This window comes from Protopterus annectens, chromosome 1.part0 (genome assembly GCF_019279795.1).
Source record: "Protopterus annectens isolate FY-2018-M chromosome 1.part0, PAN1.0, whole genome shotgun sequence".
NCBI lineage: Eukaryota > Metazoa > Chordata > Ceratodontiformes > Protopteridae > Protopterus > Protopterus annectens.
Window position 1 is genome coordinate 293312890 of NC_056725.1, and position 14688 is coordinate 293327577.

At 37.5% G+C, this 14688-nt stretch overlaps 1 protein-coding gene across 1 annotated transcript in view; it reads right to left on the reverse strand.

Annotated features, from left to right (window-relative positions):
* EPAS1 (endothelial PAS domain protein 1) overlaps nucleotides 1–14688 on the reverse strand; it is a 1067454-nt gene that overhangs the window by 1046640 nt on the left and 6126 nt on the right. The gene's annotated exons all lie outside the window — the stretch shown is intronic.

The following is a 14688-nucleotide window of genomic DNA, read 5'->3' on the forward strand; positions in this document are numbered from 1 at the left end:
CCATCCAGTACGTAGGGCTGCAGCACCCCCCCTGGCACCACCCAGTATGTAGGGCTGCAAGTCCCCCCAGCACCACCCATTATGCAGCCCCCAGCATCACCCATTATGTAGGGCTGCGGTTCCCCTTTATAATCTCAAAATACTGAAATCTCGATATCTCAAAACCATAAATGCGAAAAAATTGAAAACATATACACACACTACACGCCACACAACACATACACTATCCTACCCACACTACATACACAAACACAGTAACACAAATCAACACACCTTCACTACATATAAATAGGGGGGGCAAGCCCCCCATTACCTCAACACGGATATAAATAGGACGTGCTGGAGGGACAGATTCATCACCCAGAGACTCCCTACACTATGGAACAGAATCCCAGTCCATGTGAGGCAGAGCCCCTCACTGACTCTGTTCAAGAGAAATCTTGACGAGTGGATGGGAGATCGTAGGTTTACCCCGGGAATCATCTCTGTATCACTGCTGGACAGAGGCACAGCAAACTAATGGGTATAGTATTCTCATCCTAAGGGGTGGTGAAAGCCACACACACTCTGGCTAGGCTTATAAATGCCCTAGGGCAGATAGCCTAGTATGAACCTATGAACCTATGAACACCTCCCTACTTATATATACTAACTCCGAGATCGCACAAACAGGAAAAGACCGCAAACTCACACCCCGACATTCCACAGTCCCTCGAGCGCGCGCATGTACATATACACACACACACACACACACACACACACACACACATCAACATATACAAACACCAACACATCCAACACTTACACACTCATACTTTCACCTGCCTACCCTAACCCACATGTATAACTTACAAACACACTCACATACATTCAAACGCCCACCCAAAACCCTTACAAAACACTCACTTACCTTAAATCGCACCTAAATCCACGTACAACACAGTACACCATCCACATAAAACACCGGATGTAATGAAGCATAAAGCCATAACAGTGAATTTGAGATATTTGAATTTGCAATTATGCACTTTCGCTATTTTAAAGATTTGCCTTTATGGTCTAGAGATATTGAAATTTGAGATTTCAGTATTTTGAGATAATAAAGGGGAACCAGGGCTGCAGTACTCCCCCAGCACCACCCAGTAGGTAGGGCTGCAGTACCCCCCCCCCCCGCACCACCCAGTATGTAAGGCTGTAGCCCCCAGCTCACTACTACTTAAATTTACTCACTTCAAGATCCATGTACTTCAGAAAAGTAAGAATTCTCCAAGATATAGCAGCTTCAGACAATATACATTTCCCCTAATTGCACTTAAATGTTCACCATTCCAGGGATATCACACTTCCAGTCATCAAACTTACAGTGGGGAAACCCTTTTCACTCATAAATAAAGCAGTGTACCAACAATCTCTAAAACTGTACATTTAACGGATTTGCAACATGGCTGCATTTTATTGACACATTTTTTTCATGCTGATATTCCAGAAATTAAACTTCAAAATGTGTTTGCACATATATCATAAAATGTGTACAGATAATCCTGCTTCATGAACAGAAAGAAATGGCATTACAACACATCTTACTAATTACATAAATATGTTGTAGCCAAAACATGCACTGCATACTAACTAAAAGGTACAAGGCACTGATCAACAAATGGAACTTTGCTCATTATGCAATACGACTTACAAAAAAGAGTAAGGTTACATGCACTACACTACAGCAAGGTATGACTATATTACCATTTGCACAGACTGTGAAGTAGCAATGCTGTTACTGGGGTCCTAAATTCAGGGTATTCTGAAGTTATTCTACTTATGAATTCCCAAAATCAAGGTATCTTGATGTTATTCTCTATCTCTCTGTCAATAGTTTATTTATCTTTCTATCATCTATTTATTTACATATTTATTACTTTTTATTTACTGACTGTGAACATTTTGTTGATCAGGGTAGCTCTACTGGGCAAAACCCATTTTCACAGGTACCCATGAAAACAGCCTACAAAATATGAACATTAAAATAATATAACCTTATTAAAAGAAATAATACGGTAATAGAAAACATGACAAAGCTATACAACAGAAACATAAATGTAAAAAATGCAAACTTACAAAATATGAAACAATATTAATACATTTGCAATTCAACTGTAATCTACAACAAACAGATTGAAAAACACTGAGAGAAACATCAGATGTGTGAATTCAAACACCATAAGGGAAATCAAGAAAGTTATTAAAGTAAAGTAAGATGTTAAGTGGAACTAAGAAAAGAAACTACTTAGAGAAAAAAACAAGTTGTGTAAAGTGTAGAATTTACAGACAAAAATAAAAAGAAAACAGAGAAGCAGAAAAGTTTATAGTTATGCTTTAGAAAATAGAAAATATGACAACTATACTAATATTATATCATATTCAGGATTTTCATCAGAATAAAGTCTATTATGAAGTAAGAAAAGAAGACAGTGCTCGTAACCATAACTAATTATCCATCATCACATTTAGGGCACCTTGGAGTTGTGCTAAAATGAGATTTGTGAAATGATTTGAATGACGTTAGGTTGTCAATAAGTTTAAGTTCCAAAGGTATGGAGTTCTACTCACTGACATGGAACTCTGCAGCTCAGTGGTAGCAAAACATGAAGTGCATTAAAGCCAATCCATTATACAGCACCCCCAACAAGAGAAGTACAGACGCACAGCTATTAGATGGGCAGAAACACATTATTTTTTATCTGTTGTTAAATTATTCCATTTTAACTAGGATAATCCAAATGAGCTATAATAACCCTTTTTCAATGGAAGCTCAGGGAGAAAAGCTCCAATAAAACAACAGCATGTTCAAATGTACAATCAAAAAACAAGAAGTGTCAAGCATATATAAAGAAGAGCAAGGAAACAACATATTACTTTTTTATTAGAGTTTTGCAATCTTCCAAACCACAATCCTCCCATAAAGAATACACCTTCAGAAAAACAAAACCTCATTTATTCACCATAGCTTTACTTGAAAGCCATAACCACCAAAAACACTGTAACAATCCATAAACTCCATCCTCCACCCAGGTAAAGTCAGTACCCCTCCTCCTAACATCCCTCACTCCTCAGAAAATATTGCTACCTCATTCAACACACACTTCACACAAACCATACTATCACTAGCTAAACAACACACACCCCCTCCCCTCCAACCCATAGCTTCAACTAGTAATATCCCCACTGCCTTCTCTTTTTCTCCTGTACCTACCTCCAACATAAAAAACTCAACTAAACTTAAGCCCACCAAATTAGCAGCAGACAACCTCCCAAGTGAATACTTACAAATTGCGGCTGATGCTCTGGCCTACCCAGTATCCATCTTAATTAACCGATCTCTGTCAGAAAGTTACATTCCCACACTATGGAAAGTTTCACATATAATTCCCCGCCACAAAGGTGACCCCTCCACAGAACTAACCAATTACCGCCCCATAGCTATTCTCTCTCCACTCTCCAAAATACTAGAGAAATGCATTCACTCTCAGGTCTTATACTACCTCCTTACTAACAACCTCCTTTCCAATACTCAGCATGGTTTCCGACCAAACCATAGCACCACCATGCCTTACTCTCCTTTACTAACACTATCCTTCAGCATAAAAACAATGGCTATCTCTCCTCTGCTACTTTCCTAGACCTATCTAAAGCATTTGACATGGTCCCACACAAACAACTCATCTCTGTCCTTAATATCCTGTCCTTCTCTCAATCAGTCACCAACTGGTTTCAGAGTTACCTGTCTGACAGCCAACAATCCGTTGTATGGCAGAATGACATATCTCCACAACTACCTGTCTCCGTAGGGGTTCCCCAAGGATCCATCCTTGGACCCCTACTCTTCTCTATTTTCACCAATAATCTAGCCTCTGCCACCAAACATGGCACACTCATACAATACACAGATGATTCAACCATCATCTGCTCAGCTCAGTCCCTACCCAAACTGCAAAAAGTCACACAGGAAGCCTTTTTCTCTGTCAAAACGTGGTTATCCGATGCCCAATTAATACTCAACCCAAACAAAACTAAACTACTCATCTTCCAACCCACCAAACATACTCAAAACAACTCTCACTTTACCATCACAGCAAAAGACAACACCACTATTCAAGCAACAGAACACACCAAATTGCTAGGAGTGGAAATAGACAATAAACTAAAATTTGACATTCACATATCCATGGCCACAAAAAACTAGGAGCATTATACAGAAATAAGCAACTTCTCACCAAAGCAGCAAAGATTTCAGTAGCAAATCCCCACCTTATCTCCACCCTACTTTATGCCTCTCCAATATATACCAACCTAAGGTAATGCATTCTAAACAAGCTAGAGACCTGCTACAACAAAATCGCCAAATTCGCCACAGGGGCATCCTAGCGTAGTCACCACTGACTCTAACTTGCTGAACTGGGCTGGCTTGAACTCCCTCACCTTCTTCAATAGTATCAACTCTCACTCGCCCACAAACTAGTAAACAATCCACCAAATATCCCATCCCTCCAGAATCTACTCCAATCCTATCACACCACCAGACTACTAAGATCCAGCAACAAAAATCACTACTACTTATTATACAGCAGGAACTTCTTATTGTAACAATTGTTAATGTCTATTATGTACTTCGCAGATAAAGATTCTAGTTGTCTACTGATGTACTATGTTCTTCATCTGTAACAATGTTTGCAATTAATTGCTATGTTAATCAAATTGTTAATCGTTATGTAAATCCAATGTAACTGTCTGCATATTTTAACTGTGGAGCTTTTCTCCCCGGGCCTCCGCTGAAAATGGACCTACATCCAGTCGGACACTCCCGGCCAACAAATGTAAATAAATAAATAAATAAAATAACAATCAATAATAATATCACATCAGTTGTAACCTAGGGAGTGATGGCCTACAATGCTGAGTTACTGTTAACCCACTCAAACGTCTCTACAATATTTGCCTTTCGTTTAGAACACTAGAATAACTTGTCTACTACCAACTTATCCAGTATCTTCAAACTTAAAAATGCTTAGCCCCACTTCACCATCAGCATGGATTCTAATCAGGAATATGCTCTCCTCTTAATTACCATCACTTCAAAAAGAAATCTAGATCTAATCCAATCCATCTCTAATAATGTACAGGTTTATAGCACTCTCACCCAGGAAAAAAAAAACACTGAAACATTCTCACCAAAGTCTTGTGGCTGCCCATCCACAAAGAATCACTTCCTTGTTGATTCCATGATATTTAAGCTCATCTATACATAATCCTTTCCCTACTACAGAATCACAGAAAGGCAACTACCATCATAAAGTCTTAGATGCCTTTCCACCTCCATCCCAACCTCCTTACTGCATACACAAAACTAAACCTAACAGGGCATGCCTTCTCCAAAATGGTCCCCAAAATTTGAGAATCCATTCCCAAAAAGGTAAAGTAATATCCTTTCCTCCATTACATTCACAAAAGAATTAAAAATATATCTCATTAAATAATTAAAATATAAAAGCTACAACAAATGCAATGTCACACAGGCTTCAACTGCTAATCTGATCACATCAGACAGCACCATCTTCTCATTGTACTACTCAAGGCTTAGCTTGTGCTATGAGCCCTCACTCAGATGAACATTACATTAAGTCAATGTTACACAGATATTCCTCTGTTACATGTCACTGCTTCTGTACTATTGAATTTTCAATAACGTACACTGTACATTTCATATGCTATGTGTCATTTGCTTCACAGGTTATGTATATACTTGCCTTTTATGAATATTTCCACTTTTCTCTGGGCTAAAACATGTTCTACAAACCAGAAATACAACCCAACACAGGGTCAAAGAGATAACAGGCAAAATATTCCAACCACCGCACCTCAAGTCACCAATGCCATGAATGTCTGGTCTAAAAATTTTTTATTCAAGACTGAGCGCTTTCACCATCAATATGGCATCATCAGAGTCATTTGAAATACTAACAAATAATATAATATATACTCTCTCACACACCCCCACCAATTGTTCATGACATCATAATTGAATCAATGCAATTGACTCACCCAATTTAGTTCTTGGTATTAAAAATTATCCCTCTACCCCCTCCAAATAAATACAAAAAACATAGCACTTGCATAAATGAAATCAGTGTACTGAAAAATGTGAACATTTGAACATTCAAAATTCATTTAGTGAAAAAACATGTGAACATTTAAACATTCAAAATTCATTTAGTAGAAAAACACCTGTTTCCATTTATAACAGTAAGCAACTTATAATATAGTTGATTTGTGTTTCAAAACTGGCTTCAAAGAAATGTTGTCGTTGAGACCTGGATATCTCATGGCATTCAATCGCAATTCCCATTTAGTTTCCAAAAGGGCAACCCTGTTTTTAATGTCACCCTCAAGACCAAAATACACTCTATCAACTACAAAAAACAGGAATTTACTGAAGTTAGAACAGTGACTACTGTGTAAGTACAACGCATTGTGCACATCTTTTTTCTTAATAGACCTAATGTGCTCCAAGACCCTGTTCCTGAGCCTTCGAGTAGTCATTCCTACATAGAAGGCGTCACAGGACAAACATGAGGCCACATAAACTAAATTCTTGGTACTACAACTACAAACACCTGGGCAGGCCAAAGTTCTTCTAAATCCAAATACACAAATGTAGGCCCCTTCAGCAATAAACCTACAACATTTGCAAGACCCACATTTTGTCATCCTCGATCTAGATTGCCTACAATCCTTCTCCAAAATAGTTTTCATACTTTTTCCTTTGTCAAACACAATCAGTGGCTTAACCCCAATAATGTTCTTGATGTCCATACTCAACACATTAGTCCATGCACTCCTCAAACATGCACAAATCTCATCAGATTTGTCATTCAACTGTAAAACAAAAGCTGGACCATCTATCCTGTTATCCACCCTTCTCCCCACGGCTTCCATTACTTCAGAGCCAACGCCAATTTTAAGTATTGGTGAATAAATCAAACCTCTTTTTCTGTAAACTTCCCTTTTGATTTTCAGTAGTAGCTCTAGTGGATAGTCACGGTCCACAAACATACCTATCAACTTATACATTTCTTCCCTGAAAACAACATCATCACTGATAAGCCTGGAAATTCATACCATTTGGCCCTTAGCCACCCCTTTCCTCTGGTGAAAGGGGTGACAACTCCCAAAATGCAACATTGAGTTAGAGTAGCTGTCCTTTCTATAGATAGTACTCGATAAACCAGATGTTGTTTTAACAATGGAAATGTCTAAGTAGTTAATACACTCCTTGTTCCACACATAGGTAAACTTCAAAAACCCCGTGGTAGTACCAAGATAATTAACAAATTAATTTGCACTAGTTTTATCTCCCCTCCACAAGATGAGTAGATCATCTAAAAACCTGTTGTACATCACTATCCTCCGCTGGAATTTAGATGGAAAAACAAATGCCCTTTCCCATGCCAACAAAACCAAATTGGCAAATACTGGGGCACATTTCGCCCCCATAGCAACACCTGAACATTGTTGGTAAACCTCACCCTCAAATTTCATAAAATTGTTTTTCAGAACAATTTCCATAAGGTCATAGATCAAATTGAGCTTCCCTTTGTCAACGCACTTACTTGCATTCAAACTATCATAAAACATTTCCAAGCCCGGTCCCTGTGGAATCACTGAAAAAAGATTCACTACATTGATGGTCAAAAAACCATAAGAATTCACATTGTCCTTTACGCCCCTTAACCTTTCCAAACAATGCCAAGAGTCTCTAAGAATATGAGAGACATCATTGAGAACAGGTTTAGAGTAATGGTCAACATAACTGGCAATCGGCTCAGTTTTGGACCCCCTAGCCGCCACAATTGGTCTAAATTGCAACTTATCGGTCCCTTTATGAACCTTGGGGATACCAAATATACTTGGCATTGTAGGAAACTTTACAGTGAGATAGTCAAGTTAGGCTTCACAAATAGTCCCCTGATATAGTGCGTCCAAAAGAAATAAATCTATCTTCTGGTAAGCCCTGTTAACTTCATTCACTGAGACCCTTGTGTAAGTACTGTCATCCTCAAGAAGCTCCATCATACTTGAGATGTAATCAATCGTATACATAAGTACCATTCCCCCACCCTTGTCAGGCTTCATACACCTGATATGCCTAGAGGATTGCAGTTCCTTAAGAACTACCCTTTCATCTTCAAAAAAGTTATCAGGAATAACACTTTTGTTCAAACAAATTCTCCTAGGATCATTTTCCAACAATTTCTCAAAAAACACAATTTCTTGGTTTGATGGTGGAATAAAGGTGCTCTTTCTATGCAAACCAACAGGAGTTTCATTGTTACCAACTTTTTTGTGTTTGTGATTAACAGCAAAATACACTTGTAAATTTAACCTCCTAGTGTATAACCTCAAGGCAATTAAAACCTGAGCAATGTCCAATCTAAAATTAGGAACAAAGTTAATGCCCTTACTAAATAGATCAAAGTACGTATCACGTAACTCAAGGTCAGTGTAGTTATATATAAAAAACCCCGCATTTATGTAGTGTTACATTTCAACAAAACTTCACATTGCGAGTCACATTCAACTAAGGAGTTGTTTCCCTGAAACTCGAGTTCAAGGGTACTATCTCCCCCAGCACTTTCCATTTTACCATCAAGTAGCTCCTCACTGTTAACCACAGAATATGAAGTAAAAAACACATTGTCATTCCCTAAACAAATATTGTCACATAATTCTGTGTCACCCGAAACAACATGCTGGGTGCACGCTACCACATTCAAGCAAGTGCTAGTATTGCAGTTGTTATTAAACAGAAAAGATGCGTGAGCAGATATTGAACTATGACAAGCTTTGTACGAAATACAGGGCTCTTCAACTTGACAATTTATTTTTGGTTAAATCCAAAGAGTTGAACAGGTCCCTAAGGGCCTTCGTTTATGGAAACTACCGATGGGTGTAGAAGTTGGTTCTGAGGCGTTCCATGAGTTAGTTGGTTTGTTTGACCGGACTGGCATGGAAATGTTAGACATGATTATCAAGAACAACAATAGTAAGTTGGAATTATTGCGCTCAGAAATTTCTAAGTTATACACCAGTATCACCACTGATTTATTGTTTTTCCAGCATCAAGCTAACTTTGATAGGGTCTTGAAGAACATTGAGTTTTTTGTAAACAAAAGTAGGATGCTGAAACAAAAAAAGTTGACCAGGGATACTACTGATTATGCTAACAAGTGTGCTTATCCACCTGGGCGAAAGTATAGTGTTTATATACCAAAGACTAACTCGGATAGGCCTGTTTTTTTTGACAACGATGGTAATGCGCACCAGCAGGACAATGATCAAGACTTTGAGTCAGTACATGAGCCTTTTTTGGAACAGTCCTACAGCCCTCGGAGGTCAGAAAGACTATTGAACAGAGGGAACAAGCAGTTGAACTTTCAGGAACATCCTGTGAGAGGGAGGGGGGGTTATCAGGGGGGTCGATGATTTTTACTGCTGGGAGTGTTGATCATTTTGATGTTTTTAATTACGTTGATTTCAACGTTGTAAATGTGCCTCAGGTTGAGGAGTTATTTTTTCTGTTTAATAACAACTGCAATACTAGCACTTGCTTGAATGTGGTAGCGTGCACCCAGCATGTTGTTTCGGGTGACGCAGAATTATGTGACAATATTTGTTTAGGGAATGACAATGTGTTTTTTACTTCGTATTCTGTGGTTAACAGTGAGGAGCTACTTGATGGTAAAACGGAAAGTGCTGGGGGAGATAGTACCCTTGAACTCGAGTTTCAGGGAAACAACTCCTTAGTTGAATGTGACTCGCAATGTGAAGTTTTGTTGAAATGTAACACCACACAGATGCGGGGGGGTTTTATATATAACTACACTGACCTTGAGTTACGTGATACGTACTTTGATCTATTTAGTAAGGGCATTAACTTTGTTCCTAATTTTAGATTGGACATTGCTCAGGTTTTAATTGCCTTGAGGTTATACACTAGGAGGTTAAATTTACACGTGTATTTTGCTGTTAATCACGAACACAAAAAAGATAGTAACAATGAAACTCCTGTTGGGTTGCATAGAAAGAGCACCTTTATTCTGCCATCAAACCAAGAAATTGTGTTTTTTGAGAAATTGTTGGAAAATGATCTTAGGAGAATTTGTTTGAACAAAAGTGTTATTCCTGATAACCTATCTGAGGATGAAAGGGTAGTTCTTAAGGAACTGCAATCCTCTAGGCATATCAGGTGTATGAAGCCTGACAAGGGTGGGGGAATGGTGCTTATGTATACGATTGATTACATCTCAAGTATGATGGAGCTTCTTGAGGATGACAGTACTTACACAAGGGTCTCAGTGAATGAAGTTAACAGGGCTTACCAGAAGATAGATTTATTTCTTTTGGACGCACTATATCAGGGGACTATTTGTGAAGCCGAACTTGACTATCTCACTGTAAAGTTTCCTACAATGCCAAGTATATTTGGTATCCCCAAGGTTCATAAAGGGACCGATAAGTTGCAATTTAGACCAATTGTGGAGGCTAGGGGGTCCAAAACTGAGCCGATTGCCAGTTATGTTGACCATTACTCTAAACCTGTTCTCAATGATGTCTCTCATATTCTTAGAGACTCTTGGCATTGTTTGGAAAGGTTAAGGGGAGTAAAGGACGATGTGAATTCTTATGGTTTTTTGACCATCGATGTACTGAATCTTTTTTCAGTGATTCCACAGGGACCGGGCTTGGAAATGTTTTATGATAGTTTGAATGCAAGTAAGTGTGTTGACAAAGGGAAGCTCAATTTGATCTATGACCTTATGGAAATTGTTCTCAAAAACAATTTTATGAAGTTTGAGGGTGAGGTTTACCAACAATGTTCAGGTGTTGCTATGGGGGCGAAATGTGCCCCAGTATTTGCCAATTTGGTTTTGTTGGCATGGGAAAGGGCATTTGTTTTTCCATCTAAATTCCAGCGGAGGATAGTGATGTACAACAGGTTTTTAGATGATCTACTCATCTTGTGGAGGGGAGATGAAACTAGTGCAAATTAATTTGTTAATTATCTTGGTACTACCATGGGGTTTTTGAAGTTTACCTATGTGTGGAACAAGGAGTGTATTAACTACATAGACATTTCCATTGTTAAAACAACATCTGGTTTATCGAGTACTATCTATAGAAAGGACAGCTACTCTCACTCACTGTTGCATTTTGGGAGTTGTCACCCCTTTCACCAGAGGAAAGGGGTGGCTAAGGGCCAAATGGTATGAATTTCCAGGCTTATCAGTGATGATGTTGTTTTCAGGGAAGAAATGTATAAGTTGATAGGTATGTTTGTGGACCGTGACTATCCACTAGAGCTACTACTGAAAATCAAAAGGGAAGTTTACAGAAAAAGAGGTTTGATTTATTCGCCAATACTTAAAATTGGCGTTGGCTCTGAAGTAATGGAAGCCGTGGGGAGAAGGGTGGATAACAGGATAGATGGTCCAGCTTTTGTTTTACAGTTCAATGACAAATCTGATGAGATTTGTGCATGTTTGAGGAGTACATGGACTAATGTGTTGAGTATGGACATCAAGAACATTATTGGGGTTAAGCCACTGATTGTGTTTGGCAAAGGAAAAAGTATGAAAACTATTTTGGAGAAGGATTGTAGGCAATCTAGATCGAGGATGACAAAATGTGGGTCTTGCAAATGTTGTAGGTTTATTGCTGAAGGGGCCTACATTTGTGTATTTGGGTTTAGAAGAACTTTGGCCTGTCCAGGGGTTTGTAGTTGTAGTACCAAGAATTTAGTTTATGTGGCCTCATGTTTGTCCTGTGACGCCTTCTATGTAGGAATGACTACTCGAAGGCTCAGGGACAGGGTCTTGGAGCACATTAGATCTATTAAGAAAAAAGATGTGCACAATGCGTTGTACTTACACAGTAGTCACTGTTCTAACTTCAGTAAATTCCTGTTTTTTGTAGTTGATAGAGTGTATTTTGGTGTTGAGGGTGACATTAAAAACAGGGTTGCCCTTGTGGAAACTGAATAGCAATTGCGATTAAATGCCATGAGATATCCAGGTCTCAACGACAACATTTCTTTGAAGCCAGTTTTGAAACACAAATCAACTATAAGTTGCTTACTGTTATAAATGGAAACAGGTGTTTTTCTACTAAATGAATTTTGAATGTTTAAATGTTCACATGTTTTTTCACTAAATGAATTTTGAATGTTCAAATGTTCACATTTTTCAGTACACTGATTTCATTTATGCAAGTGCTATGTTTTTTGTATTTATTTGGAGGGGGTAGAGGGATAATTTTTAATACCAAGAACTAAATTGGGTGAGTCAATTGCATTGATTCAATTATGATGTCATGAACAATTGGTGGGGGTGTGTGAGAGAGTATATATTATATTATTTGTTAGTATTTCAAATGACTCTGATGATGCCATATTGATGGTGAAAGCGCTCAGTCTTGAATAAAAATTTTTTTAGACCAGACATTCGTGGCATTGGTGACTTGAGGTGCGGTGGTTGGAATATTTTGCCTGTTAAAACATGTTCTACCCTGGTCAGCAAATTTATATACTTACATACAAAAACACATTTCTAAATATATGTACATGAGCTATTTAGAGAAATAATAAGGATGTGCAGAACTTGATACAGTACTATAATATACAACAAATAAAATAACTGAGAACAAAAGAAAGAGAAAGTACATAACACATCTACAGAGATTAAAAACAGGCAATACGTGAGTGTGGTATTAAGGGTAGATGCATTAGAAAATAGTAGAAATAAAGTGAATAAGATGTTAGGTAACAATGGAAGAAGGAATATATCAGATCAGAACAGCATGTTTTAAAATATTTTGCAACTTACCCTGGAAACAACCTGTTACTACACTACAGAACATGTACTTCGACAGAAATACAGTATCACAAAAGTACTGTCAGGGTGCATCAAGGATGCTGTTTTTTTTTTTTTTCAAAACATAAACAGCCAATGTATATGATATATTAAATAAATGCTAAATCTACTACAAACTATTGGATTGGAAATGCAAAGTGTAGTACTCACAACAGAGGGGGAAACATAGTCAATAGTTTACATAAATAATTTCAATAGGGATTGCAAAGTAGTGTGGAAAGGACAGTGAAGTGAAGTGGAGAGGTGAGACAAATGTTAAGATTCAGGTAGATGAAGCTGAAATGAAATGTGGCCTGTCTGCAGCATTGTATGACAACAAGGCCATAAGTCAACATGTCTCTAAAATTAAGGAAAGCATTAGTAAACCTAGGGAAGTCTGCATGGCAACAAGTCATGCCATAACCTGGAAATGAATTTTTGATAGTAACTCAAATAATTTTTACTATCCACTGCAGAAAAACAAATCACTTGGTATTATCACATATATTCTAAAATCCTGGCAAAGTTTAAAAGCTACTGCACGAATGACATTCTTACATCTTTGTACCATCTACAGTCCACTTCCCCCAAACTAATATGCAAACCAGTAATCTTGAACTTTATCAGCAGATGATGACATACAAAGGCGACTCTCATTAACATTTAATAACCTAGTAACTGCTTGTTAGCCTAAGGTTCTAAAATGATAATTAAGGAGAACCTTACACAGCTATGTACAATTAGCTTTTGCTGTACATCTGAAAAATGAAGTCAAAATAAACTACAATAATTAGCAGTAGACTTTCTAGTTCATAAACCAGTTGACTGGCACAAAGTCAAGTGTACATCTCATAAGTAAAAAAAAATCCTGTTTACAGAGCTGAGGATGTTAATAGCTCTTACAGCAGATGAAAGTACAAACATAATTCAAGGTTATAAAGTATTACTCTTTTACAAAGTGTGCTGAGTAATTTACAGATTTCAATACAAACCATGCTCTTGCAGCACTTTGTTTTTTTCTTTTTCTTTTTATTCAGTACAATAACAGTTTTTACCACTGCTACTACTATTGCTATTAAAAAGACAGTTGCTTTCTCTTTTGCTATTGGATGCCAAGCATGGTTTAGAATGGAGCACGTTATGACTACGAATATGTGCTAAAAACTTGAAATTCAGTAACCAAAATGCTGTAACACTTTCTTCTGCATAATCAAGTTAAACAGCGATATTACCGATTCAGAAAATCAGAACACTGATGCAATTACGGAAAAACAAGAGTAAAAAAATGGCTGACACATTCAACATACGCTATTTTAATACATCAAAGATTTAATCCACAAATCCCTACCGTATGCAAATTTAAAACCTAAATATGGATTCTACATTTCTGTCTCAGATAAATACTGCAAAATTGGACTAAATATGGAAAAATAACACATTTCAGGGAACCAGGCATTTTAGGACAGAACTCTTATAACTTGCATTTCTTGTAACACCACTTTTAAAACTGTAAATTGTTATTGTCTTTATTTCTTCAACGATTAGAATTTGTTTTAATTCTGCAATTAGACAAATGCTCTAAAAATGTATAATGAAATAAATGGATTAGAAATTACACAACAATCATGGGTAAAATTCCCAGAATTTCAGCTCATGAAACTAGAATTTCATTTTTCTAATAAGTGCAAATCAACATCTCTGGTAAATGCCCTTATGTGAAGCTTTG